Here is a 22,533-nt window from a genome sequence, read left to right on the forward strand (position 1 = left end):
TGTGTGTGATCGGTGTGTGTGTCATCGTGTGTGTGATCGGTGTGTGTGTCCGCGTGTGTGTGATCGGTGTGTGTGTCATCGTGTGTGTGATCGGTGTGTGTGTCATCGTGTGTGTGATCGGTGTGTGTGTCCGTGTGTGTGTCATCGTGTGTGCGTGTCCGCGTGTGTGTGATCGGTGTGTGCCAGGGAGCGGTGGCTCAGCGGTTGGCGCACTGCTCCGTGACGGCTCAGGGAGATTTCGACGGCGAACCAGCAGTGGGCGAGTGATATCAGAGCCGAGCCTGGCTCTCCCGTAGGTCGACTCAGCCTCATATGACACTCATCACCCCCCTCGAGCGCCGTGCCGACCTTCAGAGGTGCTCGCTCACAGCACTTGCCCCACCAGTATGTTAAGGCTATACGGGGGATCTTTGTCTGTTTTGTGTACATGTGCACATTCGTATATGTGTGTATACGTGTCTGCACACTTGTCTGTGCGTGTGTACACGTGCGCGTGTGTGTACACGTGTGTGTGTGTACACGTGTGTGTGTACACGTGTGTGTGTGTGTACACGTGTCTGTGTGTGTGTACACGTGTGTGTGTGTGTACGTGTCTGTGCGTGTGTACACGTGTCTGTGTGTGTACACGTGTGTGTGTGTACGTGTCTGTGTGTGTGTACGTGTCTGTGTGTGTACGTGCCTGTGCGTGTGTACACGTGTCTGTGTGTGTGTACGTGTCTGTGCGTGTGTACACGTGTCTGTGTGTGTGTTGTGAATGTTGTTTTGAACCTGCCACACGTCACGCCGAGGAACGCGCGCACATTCACAGAACACTTCCCCCCCCTCGCCCCCTCCCATCAGGCCCGACATCGCACCGTCGCTTCCAAAAATAACATCGGCCGAAGCCACAGCCCCTGCTCCCCCTCCTCCCCCCCCTCCTCCCCCTCCATCACCGACATCAATCGCTGGACCAGAGTCGACGCCTCGCCCCGCTCCCCCCGCCCCCACCACACCGCCCCCCCGCCCCCGTTTGTGATTGCGCGCCGCCCGTCCCAATGCGCGCACCAAATAAACGAACGAGAGCGCGCGGGTCACGTGGAGATGGCGGCAGCGGCGGTCCGACCGAATGAGAACGCTTTATTGAAAGTGCCATCGCGACTCTCAGATGCCGCCCGCAATTCATCACGGCCGGGCTCCGGGCCTCCCCCCCCCGCCCCCCGCGCCTCTCGCGGGGCCGTTCGCCTTCCCGTCGGGTCCGTGAGAGCGGAAGCTCCGTCGCGAGTCGGCACCCCACCACCCAAGGTGGCACCCCACCACCCAAGGTGGCACCCCACCACCCAAGGTGGCACCCCACCACCCAAGGTGGCACCCCACCACCCGAGGTGGCACGGGTTCCTTCGCGGGCCCGATTTGTGGATGTGGCCAATGATGTTGGCAGGCGCTTGACACGAGTGCCGGTTTCACGACACTCATTGCAGTCGCGTTCCAGTGCAGGCGATGTCCTGATGCTCCCGCGTGCCCACTTTGTTGTTTCTGTGCTGATGTGCCACGGGTCTCGCTCGCAAGCTAGCTGGGTAACTGGCTGCACAGGATTTTCCGCGTAACAAATAAACATTGAGTTGAAATGAGTCATCGAGGCATTGGCGCTCATCTCTTCACAGTCCCTGCAAATCCAGTGGTGGAAATTCCACATTCAAATGGCGGGGGCGAGTATCCCCATAGAACAACGTGCTACGTGGAGTTATTTTATTAACCTCGGAGGGGTGATGGGCGAAGTCAACCCCCAACCAGGATTTGACCTGGTTGGGGGTTGTTGATGTTGCTACTGGTGGTAGTCGTGGTGGTCACGGTGGTCGTGGTGGTGAGGAGCGGTAGTGTCGCGGTTAGCGCGCTGCGCTATGAACTCGACGACCGGAGTTCGATTCCCGCTCACGGCCAACACCAGTGACGATTATTTGAACTGGTTCTGCGCCTCCTCCCCTAGGTCGATTCAGCCTCAAATGAGTACTTGGTGCGGTGTGTAAGCATCGCCACTGGAGAGACGAAGGCGGTCGGCGTGGTACTGGCCACCCACCCCCTTGTGTACCGTGCCGGCCTTCATACGTGCTCGCTGACAGCACTTGCCCTAACAGTCTGTAAAGGCTATACGGGGATCTTTGTCTTTGGTGGTGGTGGTGCCGCGGAGCGCCGGGCGGCTAAGATGCAGCAAGGTGGCACCGTGGGGAGTCCAGCTGGTGTGCATCTACCGGTCATCTCAGTCAGGCGACCCATGCCACTTCGGTCTGCCCCGAGACCTCCTCCTGTCAGTAAGCCCTCGACACTCCACGTGGCCTCAAAGTTCACCCGGCCTGGCACAGGCGAACGGCGGCTGTTGGTGTTTGGCGGCGCGCGTACCCCGCGCGCGTGCCCCGCGAGGGCGAGCGGAATGGTTCTTTTCTCTAGAACTCAGCGGCAAGGAGCGCGGGGTCGCCGCGGCCCGCATCCTTCACGCGCAGCAGCGGCGGGCGGTGATGTTGACACGGCCGAGCGGACGCGAGCATGGACGGCGTTGAGATTGTAACGATTTGGCAAAATCGCAATTCCACTATTCAGTATTTATCGCCATCGTGAGCCGTGGTTTATCCCCTGTTGGATGAATGCAGCTTCATTCCACAGTCACCAAAAGACACAGTCTATGCACTGCCAGATGAAAGTCTCCCCGCACCGCCATAGTTACAAGCCACGCTCTATCCACTGCTGGATTATAGGTCACTGCCGTGCTTGCGCTGATCTCACGGCTCCGTCTCCGCCGTGGCTGGCCACTGGAGTGGTTGTTTATAAAGCTGTCATATTAACAACCCGATTTGTATCGCTCCTCGTGAAATATAACACCAGCTAAAATGCGTGATGGCGTGCAGGATAAATTTGCTTTTAAAACAAATGACGTTAAACTCCAATCGTTGATACTAAATGTGATTTTCATTTGAATGACTATTCTCCTACATACATTTGGAAAATGCCGGTCTATTGATGAATGTAGCCCGGGAATTATGGATTTGGGCTGCTCACCCTGCCCAATGACTGAGACCGCTTCGTCTCCCCATCCTCCAATGCCTCCACCGGCTCCCAAACCAACCCTGCACTCAGCTTCTGCAAGATCCTCCATGCACTCCCCTGCCTCCCTCTCCCCTCATCTCACTCTACTCCCCTCCACGCACTCTCCTACCTCTCCCCTCTCATCTCACTTTACTCCCCTCCACGCACTCCCCTACCCCTCCCCTCATCTCACTCTACTCCCCTCCACGCACTCTCCTACCCCTCCCCTCTCATCTCACTCTACTCCCCTCCACGCACTCTCCTACCCCTCTCCCCTCATCTCACTCTACTCCCCTCCACGCACTCTCCTACCTCTACCCTCTCATCTCACTCTACTCCCCTCCACGCACTCCCCTACCTCTCCCCTCTCATCTCACTCTACTCCCCTCCACGCACTCCCCTACCTCTCCCCTCTCATCTCACTCTACTCCCCTCCACGCACTCTCCTACCTCTACCCTCTCATCTCACTCTACTCCCCTCCACGCACTCCCCTACCTCTCCCCTCTCATCTCACTCTACTCCCCTCCACGCACTCCCCTACCCCTCCTCTCATCTCACTCTACTCCCCTCCACGCACTCCCCTACCTCTCTCTCTCATCTCACTCTACCCCCCCCACTCTCCGCTCCAGTAACCGGGGCGTAACTATCGAAGCCCGCCGGTCATCATTCACAAGACGCTGCACATAAACAGCGGGGATATTTGTTTTATAAAGCGAGAGGCAGCAGTCGTAGGCAGAGAAGGAAAGGAGGGGTCAAGAGTCTGGAGTTGTGCGGACAGCTGCGGGAAGCGAGTTCCAGACGATATGGGAGACAGAGACGAATGAGCCATGGTCTATGCGCTGCTGGATGACAGCAGTGTCCTGTGATGAGACACTCCAGGACGCCTTCTGGAAACCAGCACGGATGAAGCGGCGTGATCTGCTCGAGCGGTGCAGCCGCTCACGAGGGTCGTCGCATCGCAAGATCGTGAGACATGGCGACGTCTGGGGAAGGGCGGTCCCCAGACTGCAGGGGATTGATCATGGCTGACAATGGCGGCATTCGATGAGGAATAATCAGAATTACATTCTTCACACAGTGACAGTTCACTAAGAATAGGTTTTCCCATGTTTTCTGGCAACAAAGCAGGTGTTAAGATGTTAAAACACCAAACTGAAACCTTTTACAAGGAATCATGTCTGCGTTAACCACAATACTTGTGGTCAGAATGCAAACAAAAAAACACGCTCTGATAACATATGCATTGTCCTTGAAACGGATTGGTCCACACCAGAGACAGCTTTCTTTTGAGCCTCGTCTTAAACGGTGTTAGACCAGAGGACCCCTTTTTGCAGACATGATTCCTTGTAAAAGGTTTCAGTTTGGTGTTTTAACATCTTAACACCTGTTTTGTTGCCAGAAAAAAAGGGGGGAAACGGATTTTCATATTTTGGTGCTGGCCAAGGAGGTCCCACGATGACGACGACGAGGACAGTTCACTGGCACAGACGCGTTGCCCTCTGGTCCCCGCTCCCTCGCGCTTGTCGCGACGTCGCTCAAGACCATGGGGCTGATGCTCCGAGCCGACGGGCACATCCGCATGCTGTGGCGGGGAGGGTGCTGGGGGAGGTAATTTTTGTTTCCACTTAGCCCGGCCATGCGTCCCCAATTTCCGCACGCACGGCCCTGCCCCTGGGCCCCCCCACCCCTCACCCCGCACCACCCCCCAAAGCCACGGCAGTGGCGGCCGCTCGCGCGGTTGAACGCCGCACGCACGGGTCGCGCCCAGGGCCTCCTGGAGTCGAGCGGGCAGGGACTCGACTCCTCCTCCTCCTCCTCTCGTCTTCCATCTCCACTGCCCCCCCCCCAGTCCCACCACCCTTCCCTCTCCTAGCACCGTTACATCCCCCCCGTACCCGGCTCGTCCCACCGGGCGGCCCGGCCGGAAACCTCCCGGTGCCCATCACGCGTGCCCTGAGATGCTCCCGCGCCTGACCACGCGGACCTCCCACACGTCCCTTCCGAGTGCATTCCAGATCTTCCTCTTCCTCCCAACCACGGGCAAAGCTCCAGCTCTGCCTCCCGCCCGACACACAAACTCCTGCCCAGCCCAATTCCATTCCTCCCTCCCACAAACTTCACAGCTCTCCATCGCGCCACCAGCCCAGGGCTTCCCTCCAGTACCGCCATGTGTATGGGTCGCTGGTCCTCGGATGGGGGGAAGAGGGTGGTGGTGGTGGTGGTGGTCGTCCTTTCTGTGTCTCTCTGCGTAACCCTTCTGTGTATCTGCGCCCGTTTACAGCTCTGACCGTCCACCCCTGAGGCCGAGCTCGTCTCCCTCCTCCCACACATCCTCCTCCCTCAGTCGCACGCTCATCCCGCACCTCCGGCTCCCGACTCACGCGCACGTGGCGTCGCGTGGCGCGTCAGGTGGCAGGAGCACGTCACAGGACTCGCTTTCAGGAGGGTCCCTACCGCTACGCTGGCGTCTTATTTTAAGATGTTCTCAGCCAATTAATAAGGAGCTGTGTTCATCACTCACCTGGGGAGGAAAGACGAGCACCCGGAGCGAACCCACGCCTTGCGCGAGGGGGCAACACCCTATCCCCGTACAGATGGAAACAAGGTGGCGATTAGGTAACTTGCTGTACTGCCTTCTCCTGGAAGCGCCAGGGTACGGCACCTCATGGACGCTCACGGGAAGAAGTCAGTCTCACAACATCGCTGCGGTGATCCACCAACCCTGGTTGGTGCCTCCACAGTACCGGATTACAGGCAGACACGTGCACAGCCACCAGCGCCACCCGCCTAGAAGGGCGGAGATGGAAGTCGTGAGTGAGACAAGGGTGAGAGGGGGGGGGGCACGGGAGGGGGGGAGGCACGGAGACACCAAACCCCCAGGAGCGCGAGGAGGTCTCATTGAGGCAGCCCGAGTCACGTCAACCCAGGCCACTCTTGAACTAATGAGCGGCACACAGGAACAAATTAACAAGCACACACACACCCACACACACACGCATACACACGCATACACACACACACATGCACGCACAACAACAACAACACACACGACTGCGCACAACCACATAGACACGTGCAGAAATACGCATACACAAAGATCCCCCGTACAGCCTTTACCAGTTTGTTGGGGCAAGTGCTTCTCGTGAGATCCTATGAAGGCAGTCACGGCGCACGAGGGAGTGAGTAGCCAACACTACTCCCGCCCGCCTTTGTCTCACCAATGCTAATGTTTCCAAACCGCATCAGACACGAATTTAAGGCTGAGTCTACCTAGAGGAGGCCCTCGACCGGTACAGGCGCATTAATTGTCACTGATGTTGGCCCAGAGAGGGAATCGAACACAAACACACAATCACACACACACTAACAGACACATACACACAATTACACACAATCACACACACACTAACATACACAAATCACACACAGACACATACACACTAACACACACTAACAGACACAGGCACACAATCACAAACACACACACTAACATACACTACCATACACACAATGACAAACACACACACTAACGCCCGCACCGGGACCACGATCGTTAGAAACGGGGAACTTGTTAACAAAATCAAAGATGAATCTCTAAATCGTCTCCGGGGTTAGTAGATAATTTACATCGAACTCCTGCGGAGCGGACGAAGGCAACATCCGCCACGTATGTTCAACTTCTTTCGCACCGTACGTAACCAACCGTGCTACCCCCCCCCCCATGCCGGTTAGGTGTCGAAGATCTCTGTGCGATGAACCAATCAAGGGACGCATTGGTGGCAGGAGCTGTGGACGCGGGACTCCTGTAGTCGGAGATGTGGCGGCGGGAGGTGACTCTCCCTTCGGGTGCAGGAGGCTGTGACGTGGACGTCACGAGGCGCATTGCTGCAGCAGGGCAGGTTTGCGATGGGCCATGGCAACCACTTTGGCACGAGAAGGGAGATTGAGTGTGTGGCGAGAATGGTGTTGGAGGCAGCGGTGCGCTCCGTATTGCTGTGTGGATCAGAGCGCTGGACCCTGACTAAGCCGCTCCAAGGGGATTTGTTGGCATTTGAACTCTGGTATCTGAGACAAATGCTGGGAATTTCGTGCAAAGATAGGATCAGCAATGCAGAGGTCCAGAATGAGAACATATGGCATGGTGGAGTGTTGTAGTTACGATTTGGCGAAAACGGATGTGTTCGGTGGGACCCGTGTGCAGGATGGGGGAGAGGTCCGCGTGTCGGGACAGGCGCTGGGGCGGTCTCCACGATCATTTGCTAAAAGGCAAATTCATTTTGTCTTGACTTGCGAGCAGTCGGCTTCCATGCTGCTAACTCAATACGTCGGAAGACAAAGAGACGTTGCAGAAAAAAAAACCTCTTACAAACGCCATGCGTATGCGTGATTCGTCCCGTGACTTGTGCTACACTGCTGCACGTGACCTCCATAGCGCGTCCCAGCGACCCCGACAACTGTGGAGAGAGTTCGCCCTGGCCCCGACCCCGCCGCAGCTGTCCCACCAGCAACAGCTGCCTGCCGCGCACAGCCTGCCCTGGCCCGCACGGCACCGCAGCTGGTCCCGTGCTGTCACGGCTATTTGTGTCGGAGACGGCTGATGCTGCTGATGCTGCTGATGCTGCTGCTTGCTGCTGATCGCCATCCACGTGCGGGTTCAGAACAATGGAGAGGCTGGGAACAAACCCGCGGGGCGAGCTCACGCGACCCGGGGCACTCAGCGCGCCCAGCGGCAGCACCTGCCCGGCGCGAGACCCAATCTCATTGCGAGTAAGAGAAGCAAGTTATTTATTTATTTACATCTCCAGCCCACCTTTTTTTGTCAATCCACTTTTTGATGAGCCCCCCCCCACCCCTTCATGCCGTGCGGGTTTTCCAGTATTTGCTCTTAGTGTGATCATACTTAACGACGCAATTTTTTTTGGTGACGGCGGGGAGCATAGACGTAGGAGTACAGTACAGTACAACTATGGATTGTTCTGCATTGTCCCTTCTTGTTTGTCGCCCGTCCGAGCGCTATAGCCAGGCTCAACATCTGCTGAGCTTCCGAGAACTGACGAGATCGGGGAACATTCTGGATGATTTGGTCAAAGTCTCCGAATATCCAGAAACTCAAATCATAAACGGGAGAAAACACACTGGGGGTCGATGCTTCCTATAGTACCAAACAATTTTGTCATTTTTGTTTAGTCCTTTATTTTGCACCGACAACACCCATTGGGCAATAAAGTCACATTTTGCATGGGGATCTGGTTACACAATATAAACATGGACACACAATATGAACCTCGTGACTACAGCAACCAAAATAATACAAAATACATTGTACAGTACCTATATTCGCCACCGTCATTTGTGGTCGTAAGCGGGAATTGAACTCTGGACGCTGGGTTCGTAGCGGAGTGCGCTAACCACTGCCCCAGCGCTCCCCACTCGCTGACACACAACAACAACAACAACCTCATTCACTGCTAAGTGGCGGTGACGTCAACATCACGGAGCATGTGCTAGACCACGTGCCAGACCACGTGCCAGACTCGGCTGCGTGAAGTGGGAAGAAGTCTTGCTGGCAGAATGTCACCCGAGAGACCGGGAGAGCGACAGAACGAGAGAGCGAGAGAGGGAGAGAGCGACAGAACGCGAGAGTGAGAGAGAGTGAGAGAGAGGGAGAGAGAGGGAGAGCGAGAGGTCCAGGTGTTTCGCTTTGCTGCCCGAGATAACACAAATACAACGATCCCGCATATAGCCTTTAACTGTAGTAAGTGCTTTTTAACCCGTGGCGATGTTTACACACCGCACCAGGTATCCATTTAAGGCTGAGTCGACATAGGGGAGGCCCAGGACCGGTTCAGATAATTGTCACCGGTGTTGGCCGTGAGCGGGGAATGAACTCGGGTCGCCGGGTTTGTAGCACGGTGTGCGCACTCCCCTCGCCCGCACTCGCCAATGCTGCTCTGGCGCGTGCGTCTCCCCGTGTGCGTCTCCCCGTGTGCGTCTCCCCGTGTCCGTCTCCCCGTGTGCGTCTCCCCGTGTGCGTCTCCCCGTGTGCGTCTCCCCGTGTGCGTCTCCCCGTGTGCGTCTCCCCGTGTCCGTCTCCCCGTGTGCGTCTCCTCGTGTCCGTCTCCCCGTGTGCGTCTCCCCGTGTGCGTCTCCCCGTGTCCGTCTCCCCGTGTGCGTCTCCCCGTGTGCGTCTCCCCGTGTGCTTCTCCCCGTGTGCGTCTCCCCGTGTGCGTCTCCCCGTGTCCGTCTCCCCGTGTGCGTCTCCTCGTGAGGCGTAAAAGCTTCGATTGCGGCGGCAGCCCTAAAAGCAGCGGGCCTGACAAAGCACTCGCTGATGCTGGTGGCGATGGTTGCCGCGATAATGGCACGGGCGAGGCACTGGGCGAGGCACGGGTACAGGGCACGGGGCAGGGTACTGGGGGAGGCAGGTTTCGAGGTACGGGGCGAGGCACGGGGCGAGGCACGGGGCAGGATACTGGGGGAGGCAGGGTTCGAGGTACGGGGCGAGGTATGGGTGGAGGCGGGATCTCGCTAATCGCGTTAGGGCTCCACGCGGCTGTGGTGAGATTGACGCCTCCGTGATGAGATTTTGTTTTCGATTTGGTTTCGTTTGGTCCACGTTTTCCGGCTACATTCGTGCACCCGTCAACGTGTTTTTGAACAGACAATGAGGGATGTTGCCCGTGGTGCAATCGCTAAGCGCACTGGCCTTGCAAGCCAGAGTGCGTCGGTTTAATCTCACGGCCTCTGTCTTGCACCCAGCGGTGTCAATAACTGGGTTCAGCACGATTCGTCGGTGGGAAGGTCGCATTTGGCGGGGCAGAGTGTGGCTACTCTACACCGCTTCCAACACATCTGGCCAGTGTGGAGGAGTAGGCCAAACACCTTCTAGAGGGGCTCTCTAGAGCTCCCTCTATCGAAGGCCCTTCCGTCAGCAATGGAGTGAGCAGGGAATTGCATGGCTGCGCCTTTACCTGACACACAATTAACACGTCTCGCAGCTCGATAGAACGTGAATATAATAATATAATGATATAATAATATAATGATATAATAATATAATGATATAATAATATAATGATATGATAATATAATGATATAGTGACTATTCACTGCTAGGACCCACGAGGTGGAGGGGCCCAGGCGCAAACAGAGGGGGCGCGAGTTATTGAATTCCATGCGCCAGGGTCCATGCCAAGGTCCATGCCAAGGTCCGTGCCAGCCGCACAAAGCCACTGGGGGACCCTCCACGCCACGCCGCGTCGGTCGTAGGAGTTACTTGACCATACTTCACCACGCTGGCTAGTGAGGGATGGTGATGAGACGGAGGCGGCGGGGGGGGGGGGATGAAGGACCACCGGTTTAGCGACCACTCGCCATCAGTGACTGCCACGCGTGGCCGGGAATCGAGGTCGGTCGCCGGGTTCGAAGGGCAGTGCGCTAACCGACGCGCCACCGCTCGCTCAGACCGCAGCTGCACGTGCATTACATACATCACCTTCCGCTCCGTGTCACCAACAGATCTTTTAATCCATCGGCCAATCTGCCTTCCAGACTCGTGTCATCCAGCAATGTTTGTGTTGAGGATTTACGAGGGTGTATCCGTGTGTGTCCCCGATGCGCGTTTGCGTGAGAGTGTGGGGTGGAGAGGAACGGTGGTGCAGTGGTTAGCGCACTGCGCTACGAACGCGGTCACGAACACCACTTGCCCCGGCAGTCTGGCTAGATGGGGGATCCGTGTGTTTGTGTAAGAGTTGTGTTGGTGTATATATATGACTGTATGTATACGCTTGTGTCTGTGTGGATTTGTTTTAGTTTATTTGTGTGTGTATATTTGTAAAAGTACGTGAATGTGTTTGTGAAGTGTTTGTGTATGTGTAAAAGTATTAATATGTGTATACATGTATATTAGTATGTCTTGCTGTGTGTATTTGTGTGCGTAACTGGAAAACGCATCAGAGTTGTGTGTAGCCAGGGTAGGCGGACGAATTGAGCAATGAAACGCCTATAAACAACTATTTGTATGTTATCAGTTAACGCTCACTGATCTATGGAGATCTTTTTCAGAAGCGATCTGGCCACTAAGGATAGCTAAAAAAGTGGATTATCATGTGGAAATTTATAGCAGCCAAATACTCTTAAACGCGTGCTTCTAAATGTGGAGGGGGAAACCGGACGACCCGGAGAAAAGCCCACGCGACCACGGGGAGAGAGACACGAAAACTCAAAATATACAGCAGTGGGCATCAGGGTCGGGATGGAACCCACGACCTTCTGCATATTAGGCGAGGTGGTTAACATCTCCTAGCCACCGTGGGGCTCCTTCATCAGCGGGTACTGCACCCTGTGACACGGAGGGGGGGATGGCAACATGGACTCTGGCAAAGAACACGGAACGGAATCTGAAGATCGCACAAAGAAGCGTGGACAGGCGTGACCTTGAAGTGGCAGAAAGAGGAGCGAGCTTTGGGGGGAGATGTCGCTCGACGAGGTGATGGCGGAGGTCGAGAATGATAACGGAGCGGCAGTCAAAGGCAGGAACGCGCCGGAGCGGGTAAAGAGTGACAAGTTCAGCTGCTGTTTCTAGGTGCGTGCGAGATGGATTGTGGCACCGCATGACGGTGAGAGACGGCAGACGGCTCGGGGAGGGCTTCATCCAGCAGCGGAGAGATCGTGGCTGCTGCGGCTGACGGCTGCGTGTGTGTTCCCGCGCCGTGCCGGGCGGCGTGACCGCGTGCCTCCCTCGCGAAGCCGCCTGCTCGGAGTCCTCGGGACGTCTCATCCAGAATCCGCGTTCTCACGTCTCCCGCGGGGCCCCTCCCAAGCCCACCACCCCCTAGCCCCAGCATTAAGTAAATAACCAACAGCGCCCGTTTGTGCTCCGGCCACTAGCGGCTGTAATTCAGGGCTACAAGCGATTTCTCTGCCGAGGGACCCACACATATCCCACCTCCCCGCCACGCTCCCCCGCATCGCTCAGCGCCCGAAGCCGCTGCTCGCGTGGATGCTGGAATGGGTCAAGGGGGCCCCGAGGGTGCGGAGAGAGGCAGGGGGACACGCATCGCCACGGTGACAACGTTGTTCACCTTCCTTGCCAGGCGACGTGCCCTGGCTCGCCGGGAGAAGGCAGTACAGCAAGTGGACTATTCGCCACTTGTTTCCATCTGTAGGCGGTCAGGGTGTTCCGATTTCCTCCCCACGTGAACAATAATAATAATTAATTGGGGCCGGAAACATTGAAAAATAAAAAAAACACCCCAATGTAATAGCGGCAGGACCCTCCTGAAAACACGTCTCAGAGCGGCACGTCTCAGAGTGGCTCTCCTGGAGCAACGAGAGGAACTCGTCGCAGAAGCAGCGCGCGGTCGCAGCGCACGGCCCGAGCTGGCGGCCTGGGGCCGAGCGGGAAAGCGGCGGAGGAGTTCGTGGGTCTCAGAGGATGACATTTCAAGTTATTCCCGCAACGAAGACGACGACAAAATATCTTCCAACGGAATTAGAACGTCGAGCTCAGGGATTTTCGTCGTAATCTGCTTTTGGCTTCATTTGATAAGTTCGCGAGGCGCGTGGGGATGCTGCGCCCGCGGCAGCGCGCGAGGGAGGCGGGGTGAGGGGAGGGAGTGAGGGGAGGGAGTGAGGGGAGGGAGTGAGGGGAGGGAGTGAGGGGAGGGAGCGAGTGAGTGAGGGGAGGGAGCGAGGGGAGGGTGGGTGGGCAGGTGAGGCGGCTCCTGTGGCCGAGGTCACTCGGGCACGGTGGGAGGGAGTGTGGGGGGGGTTCGCCCCCACCGCTCACCCCAGCCCCTGCCTGCTCCGCTACAGGAAACCGCTAAAAAAAGACTCGAAACACAAAAACCTCTGCCGCTGCTGCTGCCGCTGCCGCCGATTCCTTTCTCTCCGCCGCGCTCTCCCCCGTTCCTGGAGGTCCGCCTCGCCGGGCGCTCGCGCGGGCCATGGGAAAAATCTCGCCAGCAACTCCCTCCCCCCCACCACCACCACGTGCCCCCACTCCCACCACACACACCACCACCACCCACCACCACACCACCACCACCCCACACACCACTACCCCACACACCACCACCCACCACACAACCACCCACCACCACGCACACCACCACACACACTACCACCACCCACCACCACACCACCACCACCACCACCCCACACACCACCACCCCACACACCACCACCCACCACCACACCACCACCCACCACCACACCACCACCCACCACCACACACACTACCACCACCCACCACCACACCACACTACCACCACCCACCACCACACCACACCACCCACCACCCACCACCCCACAACCACACCACCATCCACCATCACATACACCACCACCACCTCACCACCACACACACCACCACCATACACCTCCACCACCATACACCACCCCACTGGGATTTTTGCACACAGCGTTGGTGTACGGTGCTTATTCTGGAAGACTTTGCAGTTTTTCCCGGATTTTTCTGTTTGCGCATAGTCACTTTAAGATGTTTTCTTGTTCATGTTTTTGTTTTTTGTTTGTTGCGGTTGTACCCGATTAAGAGCCGAATGGCTCACAGGGCTATACCAAATAAATGAAAACTGTAAAAAAATTAAACCACCCACCACCCACCACCACCCACCACCACCCCACATACCACCGCCAGCTCACCGCCCCTGAGAGCGCGCGCCGCTGCGTGATGCGACGGCGTCTCGTGCGAGAGGGGCCCACCAGGAGTCCGACTCCCACTCCATGCCTGCCCTCCCCCACTTCACCGCACGCCCTGCGAGATCCCTGCCACTCGCCATCCCTCCCCTCCGGCAGACTCACGACCGCTCACTCACCCGCGCGCCCTGAAACCCTCCCCACCAGCCTCCCCTTCTCACGCCCTGCAGCCTCCCGACAACTCCCCGTGACGCCGAGCCGTGAACTCCCCACCACGCCGACTCCCCCTGACTCCCAACGCCGACCCGCGCCTCGTCAAGACGGCGGCTTCCACTTGGCCCGCACGGGCCCCTCGCGAGTCTGCCGCTCCTGACACTCCACCCCGCCCGTGGCGTCCCAACCACTCATCCCACTCATCCCTTCGCCTCCATTGCCGAGCGGCGAGCCGACGCCACGCCGCAGTTTAATAATAGCTATGCACTTAATATTTGTTCTGACTCATTCGAGTCGGTGTACTTTGAGATGTTTGGGAATTAGAAACATTTTTGGGGAAAAAAAACCGAGGAAATCGGGGAACTCCGGAGGAAACCGTGCACCACGCACACACGAGGATGTCGCTCAGCGGTCCGCACAGACGGGTTCACGAACACACACTCGCCCGCTTGCAGCGCAGTGCTCTCGTGGGGCGGCCACCTCGCAGATCAGCCGTGTTTGGGAGTTTCTAAAATCTCTACGTGATCCACCAACCCTGGCCTCTAGCGCCACTGCCTAGCCGCCGTGGTGCGTGCACCGTCCCCATGCCAGAATCGGAATATTTCATTTGTCACGGAGGAATCCGACGAGCTATGAAGCGCTTTTGATAGGCGTGTTCACACCATGCAATGCCGCTGCTTCACAGGCGGCGCGTCGTCGTGCCCGTGGCCACGTCTGTTGTGGCGTTCGCGAGCGCCTGTTGGGGACGAGGGCGGGCGGGGGGCTACTTCACCACGCCGCCTCCCTATCCCTCGCGCTGACAGTCACACAGTCGCACTCATTTTAGGTTGAGTCGACCTAGAGGCGACACAGCAGGCCAGATGTTGCTGTCACACGCGCAGTGTCACCGGGGGGGAAGTGCGCTCAGTTTAAAGACCCCCAGCACCCAGCGCCACGATTCGTGAAGAGCTCTAACCCCCCCCCTCCCTGCACCCCCCCCCCCCACCTCTTCCCTTGAACACAATCGCTGCTGCTGCAGCTGCCCCCCCCACGGTCGCGTGAACCCCGGGCAGCCCCCCCCCCCCCTCTCTTTGCCCCACAGCCAGTGAAGGGCATTGCCGGGGCTGGAATATCAGTCAATGGTTGCCGTGTGTGTGAGATCACGTTGTGTGTATTGTGTGTGTGAGATCACGTTGTGTGTATTGTGTGTGTGAGATCACGTTGTGTGTATTGTGTGTGAGATCACGTTGTGTGTATTGTGTGTGAGATCACGTTGTGTGTATTGTGTGTGTGAGATCACGTTGTGGGTATTGTGTGTGTGAGATCACGTTGTGTGTATTGTGTGTGTGAGATCACGTTGTGGGTATTGTGTGTGTGAGATCACGTTGTGTGTATTGTGTGTGTGAGATCACGTTGTGGGTATTGTGTGTGTGAGATCACGTTGTGTGTATTGTGTGTGTGTGATCACGTTGTGGGTATTGTGTGTGTGAGATCACGTTGTGTGTATTGTGTGTGTGTGATCACGTTGTGTGTATTGTGTGTGAGATCACGTTGTGTGTATTGTGTGTGTGTGATCACGTTGTGTGTATTGTGTGTGTGAGATCACGTTGTGTGTGTGAGATCACGTTGTGTGTATTGTGTGTGTGTGATCACGTTGTGTGTATTGTGTGTGTGTGATCACGTTGTGTGTATTGTGTGTGTGAGATCACGTTGTGTGTATTGTGTGTGTGAGATCACGTTGTGTGTATTGTGTGTGTGTGATCACGTTGTGTGTATTGTGTGTGTGTGATCACGTTGTGTGTATTGTGTGTGTGTGATCACGTTGTGTGTATTGTGTGTGAGATCACGTTGTGTGTATTGTGTGTGTGAGATCACGTTGTGTGTATTGTGTGTGTGAGATCACGTTGTGTGTATTGTGTGTGTGTGATCACGTTGTGTGTATTGTGTGTGTGTGATCACGTTGTGTGTATTGTGTGTGTGAGATCACGTTGTGTGTATTGTGTGTGTGAGATCACGTTGTGTGTATTGTGTGTGTGAGATCACGTTGTGTGTATTGTGTGTGTGTGATCACGTTGTGTGTATTGTGTGTGTGAGATCACGTTGTGTGTATTGTGTGTGTGAGATCACGTTGTGTGTGTGTGATCACGTTGTGTGTTTTGTGTGTGAGATCACGTTGTGTGTATTGTGTGTGTGTGATCACGTTGTGTGTATTGTGTGTGTGATCACGTTGTGTGTATTGTGTGTGAGATCACGTTGTGTGTATTGTGTGTGTGAGATCACGTTGTGGGTATTGTGTGTGAGATCACGTTGTGGGTATTGTATGGGGGGCGATAGGGCAACGGGTAGCGCTACCCTGCGCTACGAACCCGGCGACCCGAGTTCGATTCCCGTTTACGGCCAACATCAGTGACGATTATCTGAATCGCTCCTGAGCCTCCCCGAGATCGACTCAGCCTCAAATGAGTACCTGGTGCAGCGTGTAACTCGGGTGACAAAGGAGGCCGGGCGTGGTGCTGTCAAACCACCGGCGTGTGCCGTGCCGGCCTTCATAGGTGCTTCTCGCTAACACCACTTGCCCCAACCGTCTCTCAAGGCTACACGGGGGATCTTTGTCTTTGTTGTGTGCGCGTGCTTTCGCGAAGCCTCGGCCACATCCTCGCATTGTCCTCGCGTACGTGCGGCTCGGCAGGCAGGCAGAGCGCGCGCGCTGCGGGCCGATAGGGAGCGCAGGTCGCGTGGCGGTGGGGGGCTGGGGGCTGGGGGGGGGGCTGCTCCAGATAAACGGCCCCCAATTATCTCCCAGACGCGGCCCCGGCGCTGGGCCGAAGCTGGCGAGGAGGCGATCCCAGTTGCGCCTCTGTTTGTTTGGACACTCTATCGCCCACGGTTTGAACAAATAACCCTCGCGGCTCGCGCCGGGGTGGAAGAGTTGAGGTCACCGCGAGGAAATTCATCCTCGCGGCGCGACGCACGCGCTCGCACGCACAGACACGCACACGCGCGCACTCATTCACTCTCTCTCGCGCATTCATAATCTCGCACGGGTGATCGCTCACTCGCTCGCACTGTCATCTCCCGCGCACAGTTGGCTACGTCCGGCACCTCCGATTAGCACGGTTGTGGTTACGTACGGTGCGAAAGAAGTTCAACATACATACCCACTCACTCATCTATTCGTCCATTCACTCAGCCACTCACCTCTTCATCCACTCACTCTCTCCACTCGTCTATTAATTAAATCACTCTCAGTCATCTCCCACTCAATCATTCAATAATTCACTCAGTCGCTCACCCATTCATCCACCCATTCACCCTCTCGCCCATTCACTCGTCAGTTCATTGGATCACTCCCTCGGTGACCCACGCTCATTACAAGCAGAAGACCTCAACTCGCTGGCATTGGAACATTTCTGATTCTCGTCCATTGCCTCGTGCGTGCTTGTATCGTAAACACGAGGCCCTGAGCACCACCATGTCCCGCTGGTTTAGAGCGGGTAACGTTGCGAGAGGAGGCCACGCGATCGACTCTCCCCACCGCACCTCCGACTAGCACGGTTGGTTGCGTACGGCGCGAAAGAAGTTCATCATCATACATCGGACCGGGTTCACTGGAGGAGCAAGCGGCCGCTCAGTCTCAACGAAGCGTCGCAAGCACAACCCCATTGAGTGGCCGTGGGACTCCACCCAATACCGGGATAAATTACTCCAATTATTATTCTCATCAACATTAATTCGATCACGTTAGTTTAGGTTCAGACACCTGCTGCTTGCCGATGCCGGATTGGTCCCATGTTTATCGACCACGAACTCCCCATTGTGCTGCGGTGGTTGACAAGGGGATTGTGTCTGGCCAATAATTATAACCGTCTGTGATTGGACGGAATGGGTCACACGCGGTGTCTCATTTGTGCTTTCGGCTCCCATCACTGCACCCTCGATGCACGAATCCCTAAAACTACAACAACGACAACAACAACAACGTAGCCACTGTCGCCCTCTTCGCGAGGAGGGCGCGGGTTGTGTGTTTATTATTACATTTGAATCACAGTTCCTATGATTACTGTTGTTACATTGTTTTTATAGCTTTATTTTGGTGATTTCGAAAACATACGGTTAAGCCATGTTTCTTGCGGAAGTGCGGAGTTGGCCTGATAATTTTAATCTAAATTGTCTCATGGTTGTTATTGTTTGACTTGCATCGCACTGGCATTTTTGCACACAGCGTTGTAATACGGTGTGTTTTTTCTGGAAGATTTGCTGGTTTATCCAGGATGTTTCTGTTGCGCGTCGTCGCTTTAAGATGTTCTCTGTTCCTATTCTGTTTGTTGCGGTTGCACCCGACTCAAGAGCCGCATGGCTCACAGGGCTACACCCAATAAATGAAACTTGAAAACTTGAAGGCCGTACGCACGAGTATATCCGCCCAACTCACAAACGATTGATGCTCGAATGCAAAACGACGCAAGCTGCGCCGGCAGTTGATTCGCCATCACGACGACCCACAGAGGTTGCGTGCGTCCCACCTGCTGTGGCGCTCACCTGACTGACGGCCCCTGCCGCCAGTCACAGAGAGGCAGCGTTGTTGACCGCGGTGCACGAGCACAGCAACCCTCGCCCGGACCGTAGCGAGCCCATCGGCGCTCACCGGGTGGTGGACATGTGTGTTGCGGGTACAAGCAGACAACACCACCGCTACCTTCACCTGACTGAGAACCCCGCCGAGAGCCGACGCGACGTTTCGCACGGGTTCCAAATCTGTGTTCGACTTTTCGAATTGATCCGCAGACGTCGCGGCTCGCGCATTTGATGGCACGCGCGCGTCACGTGACGCCACTATCGTTAGCACGACGACGATTCACGTTAGTACATCGCGGACTCGAACATGCGAGTTCGTCCTGCAAAAAAAATCCCGATTTTTTTTTATCCGAACGTAATTAATTCGTAGCGTTGCCTTTTACAGCCGTCCTGTTGTAAAAGGGCCATTGCACGTAACGTCGGCATTAGGTTCCGAACAGCAAAGCAGAATCAGACTTTGCAGCGGTGACAAATGGCGACCATGCCGCGCTGATGAGTCCTAATTATAACGAAACCGGCTCCACCAGTTGTCTATCGCTGCGTCACGGCTGCTGCTGCTGCTGCCAGTCGGTCACATTTGCTCGCATTTATCTGCTGGTCACAGAAGACACGGAGATGACACCACGACGCAGTTCTTCAGGAACTGCTGATGGTTGTTTGCATCATGCACAGAGACGGTGTGCGGTGATAACGGTTCTGTGTCGTTGGAACAACCCAGCTCTATTCGCCCTCGGTGGTGGTGGTGTTCACGAAGTCATGTTTCCTGCTCCACGTGTGTTCACCTTCCACGTGTGCTCACCTTCCACGTGTGCTCACCTTCCACGTGTGCTCACCTTCCACGTGTGCTCACCTTCCACGTGTGCTCACCTTCCACGTGTGCTCACCTTCCACGTGTGCTCACCTTCCACGTGTGCTCACCTTCCACGTGTGCTCACCTTCCACGTGTGCTCACCTTCCACGTGTGCTCACCTTCCACTGTGTGTCGTGTTCACCCACTCGCGTTCTCACCATGGATGGTCGTCCAGGCACACAGCCACCGACTCGAGTCCCACGCAACACTCTCGCCTCGCTCTTCTCGACATCACAAATCCACCCCCGCAACGGTCTCCGTCTGCCCCTCGCGCCGCTCGGCCACCGTGGGGGCGGCTCAGCGCTGCCGGCCTCCATGGGCGGCTCGCAGCGCTGGAGTTGAGCCTCCCTCAAGTTTCGTGTTCATTTCGCAACCTCTCATTCGCCAGTGGCGGGGTGATTGCCGCCACCGTCAACACCCCCCCCTCCCCCCAGTTCGGTTCCACAGCTGAGCGCCCATTACCCAGGGTGCCCGACTCCCGGCAGGGCTGTGCGTGACGTCACGGCACAGGTGAGTGGTGGGAAGGTGGGCCAGGTATGCACGTGACGTTACGACACAGGTGAGTGGCGTGGGGGGGGGGGGGCACATGTGTGCACGTGACGTCACGGCACAGGTGAGCACAGGTATGCGCGTCAGATAACGGCGGGAGCGGTGGCGCAGTGGTACTGCCACTCTGCGCCTACGAATGCGGCGACCTCAGGTCGGTGTATTCGTGGCCAGTGATATCGGAATCGGTCTTGAGACCCCCCCCAACCTTCAACCCGCACTGACCATAGCGGCGAAGTAGGTCAAACATCTCCCACGACAGGCACGGCGTGCGGGGGAGGTGTTTCATCCAGCAGTGGATTGACAAAGGGCTCTGCGAACGACTTGTTGCCCATCTCCATCCATCTACACGCGCAGAGGGACACCCGCGCGGAGACCTCGAGAGAGACGCGGACGCGGGGCCAGGAGAGTGGACACGTTTTATTGGTGCGAGCTCGCCCTGAGGGTCGGGACGGTACATCTCGTCGTACTCATCACATGTCACACTCGTCACATGTCGCACCCGTCACATGTCACACTCGTCACATGTGGCACTCCTCATCACATGTCGCACCACACAGGCCGGGGACAGGTAACAGGTGAGCGAGGAGGAAGAGGAGGAGGGGAGTCTGACTGGACAGGTAGCACACAGGTGAGGAGCACTTGGGGAGTGACTGCCCACACGTGGCTCCACTCGCGCCTCGATCGGGAGAATAGAAAAACAAACTCCGGAGCGAGACCACGGGAAAATAAATAAATAACGCCCGCTGTGACTTTGTTTGTGAACGCGTGAAGAAGCGAACAGCCACGGCATGGAACCGCACTTGACACAGCCGTCTGGTGTTAGGAATCAAACCACGTGCGCCGTTCATTATCAAATAAAAAAAATCGTGTCCCCCCACCCTACCTACACGCCCCCTACCCCCCCCCCCGATTTCCTACACCCCCCCTCATTACCTACACCCCCCCCCCCCATTATCTACACCCCTACCCCTCCACCCCCACAATGGCATTCACAAGACCCGGGTTCGGTGGGCTCCGGGTCCGGGTGGCGCATCGATCCGCACCGAGATTTTGCTCAGCCCTCCGCCGGCCGCACTCGCCACGGCAGTGGCCGTCGCGGGAGGCGGCGCTGCGCGAGGCAAATAAACAAAAACCCGGACTGGAGGGACGCGGCCGCCGTTTGTGGAGGCGGTGGATTGCCAGGCGGCGCGCGTGAGCGATGATTGACGGTTACAGAGGCTGAACAGCGACAAGTGACACTCACGCAACGGTGACGATGCTGCCCGCACGTTCTGCCGCTGCTGCGTTCCCACGGACACTTCCACCCGAGCCGGGCCGTCCCGAGACGAACCCGGTTCGAGCGAGCTGTATCCGAGCCGTGTCGGCACGCTTTACCTGGGCCGTGCAGCCCCGACGCGAGAGGTGCATGCCGCTCGACCGTAACCCCACGTGGAACTTGGGCTGGCTGTCGTGAGCCCAAGCAGGCGTGAGGGTTGTTCTGTTTCTTGACTATCGCAACCCTCCGGAGAGAAAGGAAGGGGGGGCGGCGGGATGGGGGGGGGCATGGAAAATCAAAGGCTACCGTTCCAGGAGCAGTCTGGCACGGCTCGAGTTTGACTTCAATTCTCCGTGGGAACGCAGCACGAGCCTCCTCGCCCATCGTCTCTCTCTCGCGCTCATTGCTCTTCGTCGATTCTCGCAGGTGGAGAGGAAGCAGGGCTCTTCACGAGGGAGCTTCTCAGGTGACGCGCGACGGAGTGGACGGGGGTACAAGGGTGGGTGCAGGGCTGCGAGTGCGATAGCTTCTCTCAACCGTGGGGGGGGGGGGGGGGGACGCGTGGGAGAGGGGGGCGCGTGGGAGAGGGGGGCGCGTGGGAGAGGGGGGAGTGAAGGGGCAGTGCATGGATGTAATCGCCAAGCCCGGAGTGATGAAACACCCACGCTGACTGTAGAACCCCTGTTATATAACTTATATATTACATTAATATTTTTGCTAAACCCCACATTAATAACGACAGTGATGAAAAAAAAACACTTTGACGAGGATCCCTGGCTCGAGTCCGCGGCGGGTTGAGGTCCGGAAGTCCTGGAGCCCGGGATCCAGGAGCCCGGGATCCTGGAGCGCGGATCCTGGAGCCCGGGATCCAGGAGCCCGGGATCCTGGAGCCCGGGATCCAGGCGCCCGGGATCCTGGAGCCCGGGATCCAGGAGCCCGGGATCCAGGAGCCCGGGATCCAGGAGCGCGGATCCCGGGCGGCGCTGCGGGGCCCTGAACGGGGACCGCGCGCTCAGAGGGGGCGCCGCGACCCGCGAGCTGACAACCACGGGTGGGAAGGGATCCCCCGGGTGGGGGTAGGCCACGGGTGTGGAACGTCCGGCCCGCGGGCCGTATGAGGCCCGCGAAATCATTTGGTGTGGCCCTGCCAAGGCAACCGCAGGCGGGACTCAAAATTCAATAAATCTAGGAGCAAACCTGGAAAAGCAGTTGCGAGTAGCAACATCATCAATACCAGCTAACATCATCACACGCCTCACCAAAGAGAAGCGGTTCCAGCCATCACATTAGAGGTGAGTTAATTAAATGTTTGACCAAATATAACAGGCTAATTTTTAAGTTGATAATTTTATATGGCCCGCGAATGATGTTATAAATATCCAAATAGCCCTTGGCAGA

The sequence above is a fragment of the Lampetra planeri genome, chromosome 6 (assembly GCF_965212315.1).
Source record: "Lampetra planeri chromosome 6, kcLamPlan1.2.h2, whole genome shotgun sequence".
NCBI classification, from domain to species: Eukaryota; Metazoa; Chordata; class Hyperoartia; order Petromyzontiformes; family Petromyzontidae; genus Lampetra; species Lampetra planeri.